This window comes from Lissotriton helveticus, chromosome 7 (assembly GCF_964261635.1).
Source record: "Lissotriton helveticus chromosome 7, aLisHel1.1, whole genome shotgun sequence".
Lineage (NCBI taxonomy): Eukaryota > Metazoa > Chordata > Amphibia > Caudata > Salamandridae > Lissotriton > Lissotriton helveticus.
Genome location: NC_136068.1, coordinates 34,474,004 through 34,489,403, shown reverse-complemented (window position 1 = coordinate 34,489,403; position 15,400 = coordinate 34,474,004). Strand labels below are relative to the sequence as shown.

The 15,400-nt window shown below is 53.0% G+C and overlaps 1 protein-coding gene across 1 annotated transcript in view; it reads left to right on the top strand.

Moving 5' to 3' along the window:
• Positions 1-15,400, top strand: part of TMEM145 (transmembrane protein 145) — a 243,413-nt gene that overhangs the window by 101,863 nt on the left and 126,150 nt on the right. The window lies entirely within an intron of this gene.

The following is a 15,400-nucleotide window of genomic DNA, read 5'->3' as shown; positions in this document are numbered from 1 at the left end:
GCGGCAGTGTGGGCAGCTGCCCAGGGCCCCGCCACTGCTCACAGCGTAGGGCCCCACCGGAGCACCGTCTGTCATGGACCCCAGTGTTACAGGCCCAAGTAGCGCCTCGAGACCCCGGTGAAGGGAGGGAACCCTCTCCCCAGGGCCAGGCAACCGAGGGTGAAAGGGCTTCAGAAATGCAATCCTTAAGTGAGAGGGTGTGGCGTTAGGGCCAGAGCTGCGACTTTGGAACCGGGGAACCAGGCTCGAGTCTCGGCGTCGCCTCAACGTCCTGTGATTCTGGGCAGATCACAGACCCTCCCCTGCCTACAAAAATAAATGTGTCCTGGTGTAATGTAACTGTTGCTCATATAAAGCATTGAGGGCCATATTATCAAGAAAGGGCGATACATTATCGACGCTTTTATCGGCAGGAAACTGCCGCTAAATCGCGATAATGGGCTTGATAATATGCCCTTGTGAATTCCCATAGAAGCCCATGTTCTGGTGTTAACCTGGGCTTCTATGGGAATTCTCAAGGGCTTACTATCAAGCCCATTATCGCCGATTTAGCAGCAGTTTCCTGCCGATAATGTATGGCCCTTTCTTGTTAATATGCCCCTCAGTTCGCGCTGTATAAAACTACTGTTAGACGGGGACCTGGAGGGTCGGCCGAGCACAAGGGGAGAGGCCTCCGGTGAGGGCCGTCTCCCGCGATCGTACAGACAAGTAACTTCCCCCCCCACAGATGGACACCACACGAAGATCAGCTTAACACCTTTTATAGGCAATTCTTGAGTAAGGTAGTACGATACAAGGAGATCAGGACACGATGATCCTCTCAAATCTAGTCTCTAGTAGGGAAAGGGGGTAGCGGGACAGTCTTGGTACCTACTGGTACGGAGGTGAAACGGCGGTAGCTCACAATCCTCGAGCTCGGCGTTCGGACGGGTCAGACCGCGGCAGCGCCAGCAGGTCCCAAAGAGGTCGTAGGTGGCAACGGGCCGCGGCAGCGCCAGCAGGTCCCAACGAGGATGACGGTTACAACGGGCCGCGGCAGCGCCAGCAGGTCCCACGAGGATGGAGGTTGCAGAAGGCCGCGGCAGCGCCAGCAGGCAGGACGATAGTTCACAAGGCAGGGCTGCGGCAGCGCCAGCAGTCCGTCAAGGATGAGTTCTTCTCGGTGTCTCTCGACTCCAGGATACAACTGCCTTCCGGCTCTGGGGCTGCCTCAGTTATAGGTCTGGCGCCCTTTGATGTCCGGACCCTCGCACTGGGAGGTCGGGAGGTCCGGGATGAGGGAGTCCAGACACCCAGCAGGGGGGTGGAGCCAGCACCCGGGGAGGCTGGGGGCGATCGGCACCTGGCGGGGGAGAGCCATCGACACTTCTTTCTCCCATTAACCTGCCAAGTGGTCCGTTCACCTCCTGGGTGGATGGTGGTGCCGGGATGTCGGGGCCTGGCCAGGCCCAGGGTTGGGGTCGAGCTGAGGCCACGCGGCCGCGTGGTGCAGTGTCCAAGATGGCGGCTGGGCTGGGCAATGGGGTTGACGGGGGCCTGGGCCCGTGGCACAGAGATATCCGGGAGCAGGCGTCCCGGAGGGGACGGGTTGCGGGTTGCGGGTTGCTTCTGCGGGTAGCACCCGGAGAGCCGATGTCTGGGCCCTGTCATGCGGGGAGGGAGCGAGCCCTTCGTGGGGCCTGTCCAACATGCGTCCCCCCCAGCTGAAGGCAGGGAGAGTCACCAATCCTCTTGGGGACTCCCCTCGTCGAGGCGGAAAAAGCGGGACAGGCCGTCCGCGTTGGCGTGGTCTTGACCAGGGCGATGCTCCACAGTGAAGTCCATCCCCTGCAGGGAGAGGGACCATCGCAATAGTTTGGGGTTCTCTCCCCGCATTTGCATTAGCCATTGCAGGGGCCGATGATCTGTTTGTACCCGGAAGTGGGTTCCGAAGAGGTAAGGCCGGAGCTTCCTGAGGGCCCATACTACTGCGAAGGCCTCTCGCTCAATGGTGCTCCAGCGCTGTTCTCGGGGCAGGAGGCGTCTGCTGATGAAGGCCACTGGTTGGTCGACTCCCTCGGGGTTCAGTTGGGAGAGGACGGCCCCGATGCCATGGTCTGAGGCATCAGTCTGGACGATGAACTCACAGCTGTAGTCGGGGGCCTGGAGCACAGGAGCGGCGCACATGGCGGCCTTCAGCCTCTCGAAGGCCGCTTGACAGTCGGGAGTCCAGTTGACTGTTTTTGGGTTGGTCTTGGATGTGAGTTCCGTGAGGGGCCGAACAATGCTGCCATAGTCCTTCACGAACCGCCGATAGTATCCGGTGAGCCCCAAGAAGGCTCGGACCTCGGTTTGGGTTACGGGGAGGCGCCAGGACTGGATGGCAGCGATCTTGAGCTGGAGGGGGGCCACCAGACCGCCCCCCACTTGGTGTCCGAGGTAGGTCACGGACCCCTGGCCGATTTGGCACTTGCTGGCCTTGATTGTGAGGCCGGCCTGTTGGAGGGCCTGCAGGACCCCTCGGAGGTGGCGGAGGTGGTCGGACCAGTGGCGGCTATACACCGCGATGTCGTCCAGGTATGCGGCGCTGAACTCTTCGAGGCCCGCCAATACCTGGTTCACAAGTCGTTGAAACGTGGCTGGAGCGTTTTTCATGCCGAATGGCATCACTCTGAAATGGTAGTGTCCATCCGGGGTGGAGAAAGCGGATCGTTGCTGTGCCCTGGGGGTGAGGCCGATCTGCCAGTAGCCCGCCGTCAGGTCGAAGATGCTTAGGTAGCGGGCCGCCCCCATGCGGTCAACTAGTTCGTCGGCTCGGGGGATGGGGTGAGCGTCGGTTCGGGTGACAGCGTTCAGACCCCGATAGTCGACGCAGAACCGGAGCTCGGGTGTGGTGCCCGGGGCCGCAGCTTTGGGGACCAGTACAACCGGGCTGGCCCAGGGGCTGTCCGAGGGTTCGATGACTCCGAGGGCGAGCATCTTGGAGACTTCTTCTTGGATGCAGGTGCGTACCCGATCTGGTACTCGGTACGGCCGGTGTCGGATAGGAGGACTGTCGCCAGTGTCCACGTCGTGCAGGCACCAGGGGGTGACCCCGGGTGTGAGGGAGAATAGGCGTGCAAATTGCAGCAGGAGGGCCCGACAGTCTTGGCGCTGCTCCGGGGTCAGGGCCTCGGAGAGTTGGACCCCGTCCACTGAACCATCTTTTTCCCCGGTCCCCAGCAGGTCAGGGAGGGGCTCGGAGTCCTCCTCAGCTCCACTGTCTGTGGCCATCAGCAGGCTGAGCTCCGAGCGCACGAAGTGGGGTTTGAGTCTGTTGGCGTGGAGGACCCGGAGGGGGTTCCGGGGGGATTCCATGTCGATGAGGTAGGTGACGGGGCTCTTACGCTCGATCACCTTGAAGGGCCCCGTCCATTTGTCCTGTAAGGCACAGGGTTCGATGGGGGACATCACCCACACCTGCTGGCCAGGCTCGAATTCGATGGAGGAGGCATGTTGATCGTACCACTTCTTCATGTCCTCCTGACTGGCCTCAAGATTGGCTTTGGCGATCTCTCTGAATCGCCGGGTCTGATTACGGAGGGTCAGGAGGTACTTGTAGACGTCTGGAGGGGTCTTCAGGGGGGCCATTTCCCACTCTTCCTTAACTAGGCTGAGAGGCCCGCGAACAGGGTGTCCGTACAGGAGTTCGAAGGGGCTGAAGCCGAGGGACTTCTGGGGGACTTCTCGGTAGGCGAAGAGGAGGCACGGTAGTAGCACGTCCCACTGGCGGCGTAGGGGTTCTTCCAGCCCCATGATCATCCCCTTGAGAGTGCGGTTGAATCGCTCGACCAGTCCGTTTCCTTGCGGGTGATAGGGGGTTGTGAACCGGTAGGTGACTCCGCACTGTTGCCATAGGGATTTCATATATTTTGAAATAAAGTTCGTGCCCCTGTCACTGACGACCTCCCTGGGGAAGCCCACTCGAGAGAAGATCCCCATTAAGGCTCGACCTACCACTGGTGCTGTTACAGTTCGAAGGGGAACCGCCTCAGGATAGCGGGTGGCGTGGTCCACCAGGACCAGGATGAAGCGATGCCCTTGTGCTGTTCGGGGGTCCAGGGGCCCCACAATGTCTATTCCCACCCTTTCGAACGGGGTGGTCACAACGGGGAAAGGTTGCAGAGGGGCCTTGAGTTTGCGGCCGCTCTTCCCGCTGGCCTGGCAGGTCGGGCAGGACCGGCAGTGGTTGGAGACGTCATTTCTCATTCTCGGCCAGTAGAAGTGAGTCACCAGGCGGTGGTATGTTTTGTCTTGCCCCAAGTGTCCAGCCAGGGGGACATCATGGGCCAAGTTTAAAAGGAAGTCTCTGAAGCGGAGGGGCACCACCAGCACTCGACTGGTCCCCAGCTCCGCTACTCTTTGTTCGCTGTACAGTAGGTCATTGTCCCAATAGATCCAGTGGGCCCCTGCGGTGTCTCCTGTGCTCTGGGCGAGTGCTTGTTGTCGCAGTCCCTCGAGGGAGGGACATGTCTTTTGCTCTTGCCGGAATTGTTCTTGGGTGGGCCCCCCCTCCTGACGCCACTGAGCTAGGTCCGGAAGGTCTTGGGGCTGAGCGGGCTCCTCTGGGGTTTGTTCCGGGGTGTCGGTAGGGATGGAGTCTCCCTCCGGAGCGATCGGGGGAGGAGGTGCTGGCCATTCGGGTTCTTCAGATCTAGGGATGGTGTCGGCGGCCATGGACCGGGTTGTCACGCACGCCCAGCCCGGGAGGCCTAACATCCCCAGGTGCTCTCTTCTTTCAACGGCTGCCCACGGGGAACTCTCGAGATCGTTCCCCAGGAGGCAGTCCACGGGGGCATCGTCGCGGACAGTCACTTTTAGCATACCGGACACTCCTCCCCATTCGAAGGGGACGCAGGCCATCCGACACAGGCTCTCCGAATTGTCGGCCGATCGGACGGGGCAAAGAACGTTTGGCAGGATTTGTTCTGGGGTCACCAGGTGACAACGGACGGCCGTCACACTGGCCCCTGTGTCACGCAGGGCTTCGGCCTTACGCCCATTTATGTTCACCCACTGGCTGTACTTCCTGGTGTTGGCTGGTAGGGGAGCCCGCGGGATCAGGTCTCTCCCCCCTAGGCAGGCCAGGGTCATGGCGACAGGTTCCCACTCGGGCTGCTCCTGCTCGTACTCTTCAGGCTCTTCGGAGACTTGCTCTTCTCCTAGGGCGGCGGCAGCCACCTGGCGGGGCCCGGGGGTCTGGTTCTTTGGGCAGGTCGGGTCACTGGCATAGTGGCCGACTCGCTGGCATCGATGACACGTAACGTTGGCTCGGAACCCCGGGCGCATCGGGGGGTTGCCCCGGCCGGCCGGGGGCGGGGTGTTGTTTGCGGGAGCGGCCGGGACGGCGTCTCTGCCCCGGCCCGGGCCTCCTCCTCCTCCTCGGGGACGATGATGACCTTGGTTGGTTCTGTTCTGCTCGTTGGGCCCACTCCGGCCCACTCGGGTGCTCTCCCATCGGTCAGCCTCGGCGGCGAGCTGCCGTGGGTCAGTCAATTTACTGTCGAGGAGGTGCTGCCTGAGCTCGACGAAGCAGTTGCTGGAGAGGTGCTCCCACACAATGAGGTTGAAGAGCTGTTCGTAGGTTGTTACGTTGCTACCCTTGATCCATCCCTCGAAGGCTCGGCTGAAATAGTTCACATATTCTATCCAGGTTGTACCCGGGATGCGGGTGCAGTTGCGGAACCTCTGGCGGTACATCTCGGGCGTCAGCCCATATCGACTGAGGAGGGCGGCCTTCATGTGGTCATAGGACGTCATTTGATGGTCCGGAAGCTGCAGCAGGGCATCACGGCCTTCATTGACGAATCTCCCCCATAGACCGGCTCCCCAGTCACTTCGAGCGATCCGGTGGGCAGTCATGGCGATCTCGTAGGCCTTGAACCACTGCTGTATGTCGTCGTTCCGATAATATTCACGGACCACATCTTTGGGGATGTGGACCTTCTGTTCGGTAGTACCTGGGGGGCGCGGTTGCTCGGGCACCCCTAGGTCTTTGTTCTGTTTGCGCATTTCTATCTCCGCTAGCTTGCACTCGTGTTCGTATGCCAGTCTTTTTTCTTCGAGTTCTCTCTGTCTCTGCTTTTCCTCTCGCTCTTCTTGGAGCCGTAAGTGTTCTAAGTTCATCTTTTGTTCTGCCAGTTTCAATTCTCCGTCTAATTTGAGCCGTGCCAGCTCTAACTCGTGAAGTCTATTTTTCTCTCGTTCTCGGATCTCTTCCCGGGAGAGATCCGTTCTCCTTTCTTCCGTCAGAGTGGTGTTTGTTTCCGGGGCTTCGGGGTCCCGGGGTCCGGCTGTATTGGTCTCTGCCCAGGATTCTAGGGCGTGTTTGAAGTCCTCTTTCGTGCTCAGACCGGTGGTAGCAATGCCTAGTTCTATGCAAAATTGTTTTAGCTCTCGGTGGTTGTACTCTTCCAGTTTTTCCATCTGGAATTTCTCTGCAGATCCGCTCTCTCCGGTCGTCATTGTGGATTAGTCGTAGGGTGAGTTACTCTCTGTACGGTTACGCGTTGGTTCGGATCCCGCCGCTGCCACCAATGTTAGACGGGGACCTGGAGGGTCGGCCGAGCACAAGGGGAGAGGCCTCCGGTGAGGGCCGTCTCCCGCGATCGTACAGACAAGTAACTTCCCCCCCCACAGATGGACACCACACGAAGATCAGCTTAACACCTTTTATAGGCAATTCTTGAGTAAGGTAGTACGATACAAGGAGATCAGGACACGATGATCCTCTCAAATCTAGTCTCTAGTAGGGAAAGGGGGTAGCGGGACAGTCTTGGTACCTACTGGTACGGAGGTGAAACGGCGGTAGCTCACAATCCTCGAGCTCGGCGTTCGGACGGGTCAGACCGCGGCAGCGCCAGCAGGTCCCAAAGAGGTCGTAGGTGGCAACGGGCCGCGGCAGCGCCAGCAGGTCCCAACGAGGATGACGGTTACAACGGGCCGCGGCAGCGCCAGCAGGTCCCACGAGGATGGAGGTTGCAGAAGGCCGCGGCAGCGCCAGCAGGCAGGACGATAGTTCACAAGGCAGGGCTGCGGCAGCGCCAGCAGTCCGTCAAGGATGAGTTCTTCTCGGTGTCTCTCGACTCCAGGATACAACTGCCTTCCGGCTCTGGGGCTGCCTCAGTTATAGGTCTGGCGCCCTTTGATGTCCGGACCCTCGCACTGGGAGGTCGGGAGGTCCGGATGAGGGAGTCCAGACACCCAGCAGGGGGGTGGAGCCAGCACCCGGGGAGGCTGGGGGCGATCGGCACCTGGCGGGGGAGAGCCATCGACACTTCTTTCTCCCATTAACCTGCCAAGTGGTCCGTTCACCTCCTGGGTGGATGGTGGTGCCGGGATGTCGGGGCCTGGCCAGGCCCAGGGTTGGGGTCGAGCTGAGGCCACGCGGCCGCGTGGTGCAGTGTCCAAGATGGCGGCTGGGCCGGGCAATGGGGTTGACGGGGGCCTGGGCCCGTGGCACAGAGATATCCGGGAGCAGGCGTCCCGGAGGGGACGGGTTGCGGGTTGCTTCTGCGGGTAGCACCCGGAGAGCCGATGTCTGGGCCCTGTCATGCGGGGAGGGAGCGAGCCCTTCGTGGGGCCTGTCCAACAACTACAAAAAAGGAATAAATGAAACACAAATGGCTGCATCTGCGTGAGAACAGATCAGAAGCCAGCGAGGACCACTCTACAGGTTCAAGGGAAATATACACAACTAAAGAGCAACGCCCCGAAGTGCAGGCAATGCTCGGGTAAGTGCTGAAAGGTACCGAAGTGCTGGTAATTAGTAAGCAGCAAGTGCAAGTGCGTGAGCACTTCCCTCTGGATTGACCCCTCTAAGAATCATCGGGGCATATTTACAAGAGTTAATCGCCACAGAACCGTCACTTTTTATGACGTTCCTGAGGCGATAAACCTTTCGCCTTATTTACAAGGAGGCGTTAAGCCGCGTAACTCCGCCTTGTGAGTAAGGCCCCCTTTCACGCAGCCCTTACCGTGAAAGGGGCAGGCGATGGGTGTTGCGGTGGGTGTTCCGCCGCAACACCCATCGCTTTTTGACACTGCCCCAAATTTACTACAGTGACCGAAATATGGGGCAGCGCCAACATAAGACAATAAAAATCCTGGTCTTAACATGAAGAAACGAGGAGAAATGCTTAATTTCTCTTCGTTTTTGCTCTTTCGATGTGAGTGGTATTGTGCAGCACGCATAGAAACAGCAAATCGCCATGAATTATTGTTTATATGTACGTGTCCCTTCCTGCACATGTACAACAATTAAAAAAAATTACGATTTGTAACTGCTATGTGTGCTGCACAAAGCAGCACACATAGACGTTTCAAATCGCCATTTGTGATTGTTTATGTGCAGGAAAGGACACCTTCCTACACATAAACAATCATTCCCCCAACGCAAGCCCCTTTGTGCAAAGGTGCCTGTGTTGGCGCTACACAGCTGGATTTAACGCCAGCTCTAGGGAAAATGCAGGAGTGCGCCTTATCATTGCAAATACTGCGCATTCCTGCTTTTTCAGGATGGTGGAGTTCGGTATTAGCAACTTTGGTTTTGTAAATATGCCCTGTCATGTTATTATACTGAATTAGCGACAGAAAAAACTTTCTACGACAAAATATCTTTCAGGACGGACCATATGATATGTTTAGGGAGGCTCTGGACACAGTCTAATCACCTTCCTTGCGCTGTTATGTAACCGTTAGTGGTCCTTGGCCACGCTCTCTAAAGCGCTAAGAGACCTGCCGGTGATTATGCGCTATATAAAAACCAGTTAACATAACATACCATATAAGTGAGTTGATTAAGTTTGACACTTGGGACATTGTAGAAGCTCACAGGCGCAAAGGGCAAGTGCATTACTCCTGCCCCAGAGTTAACCCCTCGAACCGTCAACATATTGTTGCACTAAAGAGCAGAAAGGCAAAGGACCTTCTCCAGTGGAATGTCTCCAAACAGCTCACATAAAGTGCAAGCGCGTCAGTGCTTCCCTCAATATTAACCCCTTGAGCAGCCAGAATTGCACTAAATTCGCAGCAGGAAAGAGAGAAAAATAAAAAATAAATTGGGAAAAACGCATGATATGATTTTACAACGTGAATTGAGTTCAAAATAATCGACTTGTAAACATAAAGTGCGTTAGTGCTGCACTCAGTGTTAACCTTTCGGACAGTTGACGTATTATTGTACTAAATAACAGCAAGGAAGAGAACTGTGGGGCATATGATCAACAAGTAGCGATATCTATCGCTAAAGAAGCTTAGCGACATTTTTTTTATCGCCAAGCATCGCTGGATTTTATTGCAGAGATAACATGCTAATAGCAACCTTTATCTCCAATGCGATAAAATATCCGGCGATAGCGGCGAAATGCGTGAATATTGCCGGAAAACCAGCGATATTCAGGGATTAACGCCAATAGGGTCTTAACCTGAATATCCACCTCCCATTGGCTAAACAGATTAAGAACTGGTCTGAGCAGGCTTTAGTTTTTAGCAATATTCGCCCTTAGTGCGAATTTTTTTATCTCTACGCCTGCCTTGCTAATAGGCGATAGCGGCGTTAGCGACTGCTTTCAGTCGCTAACAGGTTGGGTACGCCCACTTTGCATGTCATTAGCAATAAATATCGCTGACATGCAAAGCGGGCCCCAAACCGCTCGCTATCGCCTAAAAGCTGTTGCTAACTGCTGTTAGCGACAGCTTGCTAATAGGGCAATGAAATTATCGCCGCTTTGTGGCCGAAAACGGCCACAAAAGCGGCGATAATTTCATTTCTCCTGCCTCGATAATATGCCCCTGCGTTTTTAGTAACTTTTTAGCAGTTTTTTTAAATATCTGTTTGAGCTAGAAACTAAATCATTTTTTGTTAAAAGCAGCAGATTATGCAGCAGATGGCTTATGCAGCAATTTCCATAATTATGCAGAAAATGCAGCCACTGCAAAATTCAGTGTTCCTGACTGAGAGGCATGTCCGGGTTCATGTCTACCCTATATGTGGCTAGATTCTTATTAAGCATGGAGCAAAATTATGTGGGCCTGATTTGGATTTTGCCGGGACTGGTCCCACCGTCGCTTTTTTGGTGGTCTTCCTGTCCACCTCTTTGGCGGTCCGTCCGCTTGATTTAGATGTTGGCTGGTCACTGGAGGGAAGACCGCCGCAGTTCTGTCGCCTCGGCCAGGATCTTTCTCTTGCGTCGACGACATCAGAGGCTGAAGCGGCTGTCGGAGGGAGTCCCGCCGAGATTCCACTGTCCAGATTACAAAGTGCCTTAACGCTGAGGCAACTGTGGTAGGGAAACCTTCAAGCGCGAGTTGGCGGAATCGATAAAAAAGAGATGAAAACTCACCTTTTTGCAGGGTCCCACCACCGACTGCATCTTGAGGGTCATTGGCCAGGACCTTCCTGTGCCGTTGCTACTTCACCACGATGCTCAAGCACCCCGTTGTCGCCGGAACCTATGATAGGCTTTTGTGGTGGGTGTGGGTGTACATTCAATAGTATATGTCGTTGGTGTGTAATGCTACAAGTTAAAAAAAAAAGGCAATACATATTACCTACATATCCATTTTGACAGATTCACAACATATATGGGCCTCATTTATGAGGCCGTGCGTCACTTTTACGCCGCCGGTGCGTCACCTTTTGTGACGCACCAGTGGCGTAAAAAATGTGCCTTGTTGCACCATATTTACAAAGTGACGCATCTAGGTAGATGCGTCACTTTGTAAACCCCTGCGCCACATTATACCTGCGCCAGGTATAATGTATGCAGGGGGGCGTCCTTACGCAAGAAAGGGTCATAGAAGTGACGCAGTGAAATCTATAAGATTTCACTGCGCCACTTCTAGGACGCAAATGCGTAAATTTTTTACGCCTGCCTCACAGCAGCATAAGACTGACGCAGCCCCTTGAAAGGTTACATTGCTGGAGTTGCGTCACTTCAGTGACACACTCCAGCAATGCGTCACTTTTGCGCTTACAGATACGTCAGAAATACTGACGTATCTGTAACTCCTTGCATCATGATGCGTCATACTGTAAATATGACACATCATTGGTGTCGCAAGGAGGGCACAATGAAAAGTGACGCATCACTGTTTTCATGCAGCGATGCGTCACTTTTCATAAATGAGGCCCATATGTGTTTTGAGAAGAAAATAAGTAGCACTTACCTGTCTCCACACCACTATGGTCTAACTCCGTAAGAACTCTGCCCCCAGGACACCACTAGCACAAGGGAAACATCTAAATCAGCCCGGCGCAATCCGACCAGCCTGACGGCGACAGAGTACTGGTAGCCAGCCGAGAAGACTGGCGCGGCAGCAGAAACCTGTGTTTTGCCGCAACATCTAAATACGGCGGGAGGACTGCCGTCAACTTGATGGAGTACTTGGGACCGCCGCTGCGGCGGGATGATGGTAATACCGCCAAAATCTAAATCAAGCCCATAGTCTATTACATCAAACACAAGATGTGCTGTACAGCACACACCTATATGGTGCATATTTGAATGTGCTTGGATGTTTGATAACGAGCAAGATGGAGGTTGGTGAAATAAAGCATTTGTGTAGAATCACACAATTTGGTCAATCAGGGTAGCTGGGATTGATCCTAGATTTTCCAGTTTCTCATTGTGGCAATTCAGGCATTACATGGGTGTCTCTTTAGGACATTAAAGCTTAATGCTTTGTCTTTAATTCCTGGAGGATGAGACCTGAGTACAGGCAGGGTCCAGATTCAATTTTTCACACAGCGCAAACCTTGTCCATGGACATAAGAGGGCTTTACAACAGATACAGACTTAGGGGCAAATGTAGGTAATTTACATTTTGCGATTCTCAAATAGCGATTTTTAAGGAATCGCTATTTGAGAATTGCAAAATGGAATGTAGGTAATAAATCGCAATTTTTTTGCGAATTTCTAAAATTCCAAAATTGTGATTAGAAAATTGCGAATCTCAATTAAGGAATGAATGTCCCATTCATTCCTATGGGCCAAGAGGCCCATAGGAATGAATGGGGATACATTCTCAAATTGCGATTTTCTATGAGAAAATCTCAATTTGAGAATCGCAATTCCAAGGGTGCCAGGGTGTCCAAAGGACACCTGTTGCACCCCTGGAATGTGCCTGTAAGTACATGTGGTGCGCATACATGCCCTAAGGGCATGTCTGTGCGCCACATGGCACTTTGAATTTAAAAAAAAATGCATTTTGACAGGAAATCGCAAAATATCATCTACTTGGAGTAGGTGGTATTTTGCGATTCCTTAAGCCAAAATCGCAATTTAAAAGGCACCGCTACATAGCATTTAAGGAATCGCAAAATTGCGATTCCTTAAATGCTTGAGCAAAATAAGGAATCGCACCTACATACCAAAGGCCGTTTGCGGTTCGCAAACGCCGGAATTCTGCGATTTCCAGCGTTTGCGAATCGCAAACGCCTTCCTACATATGCCCCTAAATCATTATTTTTTCCAGGATAGGCATGTGCTTGTTTTTATAGGATGCTGAGACAAGGTTGTCAATCAAGTCTGGCTCTCCGGGATACATGGTGGGCAGCTGTAGCCACTAGGCCACATCGCCTCCTGTGAAAGCTTGGCTCATTTTGGGCTCAAGGTTCCAAAATGACCGTAAGCTGAGCAGAGCCCGGCCTCTGGCTTGAGTTTTCAGAGACTTGTCCACCTCTAATATCATGCAAAAGAGAGTAATGTTTGGAGGGGGCAGAATCCATGCAAAAATGTAAAAACTGTTCAGAGAGTGGGAGGGAGGAAGGGAAGACATGGATGCAAAGGAGGCGAACAGCTGAGACAAGGTAGGGGGAGAAGAGTGGTATGGAAGGAGGATGTGGATGTATGAGGGGCAGAACCAGCAAGAAGATGCTGGGGAAAAGGGCGAGATTGATGAAAAGGGGACAAACCAGCTAAACAACGTTGAGGCAAGAGAAGATGAGAGGCTGGTTGGGAAGAGGAGAGGAAAGGAGCAGAGCATTGAGGGAAGGATGAGATAGGAGTGCCAGAATCAGAGAGAGAGGGTAAGAGGCTTGTGGAGAGACGAGAGGTGAGAAAGAGATAATGCAGTCGTGAAGTGAATATATGAGGGAGTTGACCCAGCGGGAGTCGGTAATAGGTTGGAAAGAGTGGAGGTGTAACGTAAAGCACGGTGGTGAGAGGTGCGTGAAAGTGGGCTGTATCCGCCATGTCGACTGGGCATTTAAACCCCCTTGCCACACCTTAAACTCCCCTTTCATCACATATAAGTCACCTCTAAGGTAGGCACTAGATGGCTCATAGGGCCTAGGAAGGATGTCTGCCCTAAAAATATTATGAAGGCAGAACGGGGTTGGGTCAAAAATATCTTCTTAAAACATAGACACGTAGAGAGAGAATCTGTGGCCCTCCAAAATGTTTCGGGAAGGAGGTTCCAGTATTGAAAACCCTTCCTTTTACAGAACCCTATCTAACAACTGTCACCTCTGCCCATGTTCTGCTCACTAAATTTAATATGTTGCCCCAACTACTCACCTTCCCTTTGGGTTGGCAGGAGCCTTCAACGTTCGCATCGTGCGGCGAGACCGGGTGTCTCCGCAGGATGCCTTGCATTTTACCTTGTTTTACGTGTTTCATCAAATCCCCAGGAAGGCTCACTTGCTCCCCCTTCTTAAAGCCTGTGAGTTCAAGCTGGTGCTCCCGGCTCTCTTTTTTCACAAATGTTATCTGCTGCTATTGCAGCCCATGTTCCCAGCTTTGTAGCAGCTGCAGTGAGATTCAGAAATGCAATGGGGGATTAACTGCTGTGTAAAATGAGATTTTCTATTTTCTATTTCTTGTTGCTAGTTTTCTATGCATGAGAATTAGCAATCTCTCATGAGATTAATTGTTGTAGTAAAAGTGATTTTACATGTATTTTTAGATACTCTTTTATTTGATGTATTTTATATTCGCATTTATGTTTTTTTATGATTACTGCATAAAGCACTTATTGATGATGTAATGTTTGGTACCTATAACATTGTAATGATAAACCCTTTTTAATGGTAATGTTGGATATTTCATTACCATTTTGAAAGTACCACTTTGAGAAAGTTGGCATTTTCATGCCTTCAGCCCTGTCTGTCTGCTGCATGTCTCGGGCCACATGACTTGGGTGTATCTGACAGTTAGACTTTGTGAATTTCTCCCAGACAGTAACACAATAGAGGGATTAGGTGTGCCTCAATGGGCCATCTGCTGGCAGGATGAGTGGGAGGGACCTGAGCACAGCCCCACATACACCTGAACAGACTTTGCTCTGCCTTTACACAAAGGGCCCAACAACCCTGTATTGTCACTGCAGCCAGCTTGGTGCCAAGGCAAGGGAGTCAAGACATTCCATGCACGTCAAAGAACCTTACCAGAAGCTTTGCCCACCTTCCAGAAGAATGGCACCATGGTATAAAAATAGGACCTTCAGACCTACTCTTCATTTCACTGGACATGCAGAAGGCGTCTCAGGGGACTGCCTGCTGCTGTGACCTGCTGTGCACTCTGCCAGACTGCTGCTGTGCCTGGAAGAACTGCTATTCTGACTGAAACCTGCCTTGAACCCTCAGAGGCCAGACCTGCTGTTGAGTCCTGCATCTTCACCTGCACCCAAGGACTACCAGAAGTGAATTCAAGGGCTAGTTTGCTGGCCTCCTGCTCAGAGCCACAGGGACATCAATATTGAACCCGCACCTGGACCCAGCTTGAGTGAATGCTGACCCCCCCCAAGAGATGTCCCACCAGTCCTGTACCCTTGGTTGTGGTCCTAAATGTGTCCAGATGACCATAAACCAAAACTGAGGACTTAGACAAAATTTGGCCAAAAAGTGATCTGAGAACCAGGGGAAGACTATGACCAACGTGCTCACCTTTCTGCCCGAAGTGCATCAACGGTCAGATCGGTTTTGTGGCTACTCGCGCTACGTTCTTCTCTGCAGCAGCAAATCCTTTTCAGCGGTCCCTCTCCAAAGGTGCATCTTATCTCATGGAAGTGTCTTCGGCTAAAACCCTCTGCCTTATCCCGCTGGAGATTTTTGATTTCCATTTCGGCAACTAAGTCCGGATGCAGGAATCTTCAATGCTGCTTTTTCTTAAGGCCATCCGACGACGGAGGTCCCTCTCCTCGGACTTCTCCAGCAGCCTTGCCCCTCTGAACTTTACCTTTTTAGAACATTTTCTGTAAAAAAAAATTCAAAGCCTGAAAGTAGGTGCTGACCGGCTCAATCCACTTCTAATATCCGAAACCACCCTCCATCACGGTCGGCCTTAAATTTCGACTTTGACCCGGTCTCCTCGTAGTAGTTGTCTGCAGTTGGTGCTTTGATCTTTCAAGCGCTAGTTTTGATTAAAAATGTCTAAATATT